Source organism: Morone saxatilis, unplaced genomic scaffold (genome assembly GCF_004916995.1).
Source record: "Morone saxatilis isolate NCDOM2014 unplaced genomic scaffold, NCSU_SB_2.0 Contig7, whole genome shotgun sequence".
In the NCBI taxonomy this organism is placed as follows: Eukaryota; Metazoa; Chordata; class Actinopteri; family Moronidae; genus Morone; species Morone saxatilis.
This window is the reverse complement of record NW_023340246.1, coordinates 23,042,150-23,044,975: the sequence shown is the minus strand read 5'-3', so window position 1 is coordinate 23,044,975 and position 2,826 is coordinate 23,042,150. Positions and strand designations below refer to the sequence as shown.

The 2,826-nt window shown below is 36.0% G+C and overlaps 1 protein-coding gene across 2 annotated transcripts in view; it reads left to right on the top strand.

Annotated features, from left to right (window-relative positions):
* Positions 1–1,416: 1,416 nt before the first annotated feature.
* The window catches only part of LOC118341104 (ankyrin repeat and SOCS box protein 2-like), a 9,898-nt gene continuing 8,488 nt past the window's right edge, over positions 1,417–2,826 (top strand). Inside the window, exon 1 of one of the 2 annotated variants that reach the window (XM_035679292.1) lies at positions 1,417–1,572. The gene's annotated coding sequence lies outside the window, so the exon portion shown is untranslated. Of the gene's footprint in view, positions 1,573–2,501; positions 2,642–2,826 lie in introns of those variants that run through there. The other variant, XM_035679288.1, reaches the window with a different exon arrangement.

Genomic DNA, 2,826 nt, shown 5'->3' with positions numbered 1-2,826 from the left:
TAATTTGTATTTTGCTGGGCAGAAAAAAATAAGTAATAAGTAAATTTGTATCAAAAAGATTTTAAGAACTTGTATTTGTTTATTTGAAATAATTAAAAGACATTATTTAATATGCCAGTATTTTCAAATAAGAGATATTTTAATCCCGAGGACATCTTTCCTGTGTGGGTGGGTCAAGGTCAGCCCATATTGAGGTTAGTATAGGAAGCATTTTTATATTTTCAAATTACAAATTACTTGTATTTTAATTAAATATATTTTTTGATACATCTGATGAACAAATATTTGTCATTTATAACCAGATACTGTTTGATGTATTTGTGCCCATCTCTGGCTGTAACCTGTAAGTTAAGCACAAACACTGACTTTATTGAAGAGGGAATGTAAAGCTCTTTTTGGCTTAGAAAGACAGCTGAGATTATTCAACTTTTAAATATAAACCACTGCTAAATATATTTTTTAAGACTTCCTGTGTTGCAGTTCAGTTGCTTCTCTTCTGTTGTGTTGTTGCAAGTGAACTGGTCATATTGGTCTTATATGGTTCTGATTATATCTTAATATGTTTTCCAACAGCAGTTTTTAGAGAGAGATAGAGATTAGAGACTAGATTGGAGTTTCTGATATCAAAGCAAAATAAAGTTTTCATCCTGGAAATGTGAAACAAGATCTTTATTTAATTTGTTTAGTGGCTTACATACTTATGGTATTCATATATCTTTGGCTTCAATCAGTTACCATGGTGGTGTCTCACACATTTCATTGTTTCCTTTATCACGTTTTAAAAGAAATAAAGAGTTTTTAGTTATTCAGTGATCAGCAGCTCTCCTGTAAGGAGCGTCCTTTACAGTTTTTACTTTAGGAGGCTGAAATTGTGTTGGATGTCAAGTGTTTGTAAGGTCGTGTGTGAATACATGAAGGCATGGATGCTTGTTTGTTTAACTATTTATCTATTAACGATAATGCTATACAGTAAAATAAACAGTAATGAGAAATTTTTAACTTTCAGGGCAGGTGAAATGACCTTTAACCCGTGTCACTGTCTGTGTTATATCACTTAACACATACCATGTTATAAACACATTCAACCAGTTTTATATATATACTTTATGTATTTCATAAAGTATATACAATTTGAATTGTGAATGTTGCAGTTTGTCTCCACTCTGTTGTTTAATAAAGTTTTTATTGAACAGCTCAGCTCTGACCTTCACATCACTTTCACTCAGCAGCTGAATCTAAAAATAACTCTCAACTGTCAGAACATTGGTTGGTCAGTTTACAAGTAGATCAGAGACAACAACAACAACAACAACAACAATAAACTTTATTGAAACAGCACTCTTTAAAAAAAAAAGTGGTTTATGTGGTGGAACCAGGACCAGGTTGAATCAGCATTTTCTAAGGCTAGCAGCTAGCAGACAGGGGGGTTGGAGAGGGTTAATAAAATCGTCTAACAATTCCAGAAGAAGTTCCACCAACAAAGATTTTGAAAGACACGTCCTGGAGTAACAAAGACCATCTGGCACAGACTGGGACCAGAGGCTGACAGGGTAACTGGAGAATAAGACACAGGTGAGCTGGGTGGTGGAGGGACAGCTAAAGGGGAATGGTGGGAACTGTGGAAACAGTTGAGAAGGTGGGAGAGGGAGTGTCTGTGGTGAGTGTAGGGTTCAGGTCCAAGGTTGTACAATTGATTTGTCAGTTTGGGGGGCGGTCAGGATGTATTAAAGGCAGAGACTCTGTTCATGTTCAGAACCTGAAAAGTTGGTTCCCAGCTGGAACCAAACAATATCAGCTCATCCGTGGTTCCACTCTAAACTGGTTTTCTCAATAGATTATCACATTAGTAGTTAATTAAAACAATGGTAGCATATTTGGTTTACAGAATAATCCTGCTGGACATCTCTTCAGAGAGTGAGCTGAAAAAGAGGTTTCCCCTGCAGGTGCTGATTAAAGCTTAGATTTAAAAATGTAAAATACCGTGGGAGATATGATTAATGTACATCATTATTTGTGTTGGTGTTGTTTAATTTAGCTGTTAGAACATTTCTGTGCATACAGCTCTATAAATTGTATTATTTCGACATCAGTAAAATGTACTTTCCTTTTCTTTTGATTTGTGTGATTTGTGTCTATCTTCCGTAGCTTGTTTGAAGTTAGAATGCACTTTGCATAGAAATGTGTTGCTAGACAACGAGCAGCTTTTCAGTTGTATTCACGTGAACATGTATCACAAGACTCAGCTCAGCTATGACCATGGTCAATCAGGCTTGGTGCACCAGTGTAAATTTGAATTATAAAGTAGGACCTAACAAAAACCGGTATAAGAGTTAAGACCTATTTAACAGATTACAGACTAACCCAGAACAGATGACAGATTAACCCAGAACAGATTACAGACTAAAACTCCTCTCCAGTATTTCACATGAAACATGTTTTCCAGGGTTCAGATTACTGTAACATTAGATTTAGAGTTCAACTGGTCAACAAGCTCAGACTGCAGGTCCTTAAAATAAACCAAACTCAAGTACTCCTGCCCAACCCCCAACTCTAAAACAACCAACCCGTCCACAGTGTGCAGTTTCCGTTGCAAATAGACATACAAACAAATAAAACACATGGACACATAAAGAACCAGGAGGTGAGTGCTTTGTATTAATGTCAGTGCTGCTGTCTGCATAAAGTTTGATTTGATAGTTTGACTGTTTGTGTGACTGTTGCAGTGATCTGAGTCAACTGCTGTCACTGGGTTAAAGATCAGCACTTGTTTCACTGGTTAATTAAAGCTCTAGTGTGTAACATGTGTAATATAATATTCATAGGTAT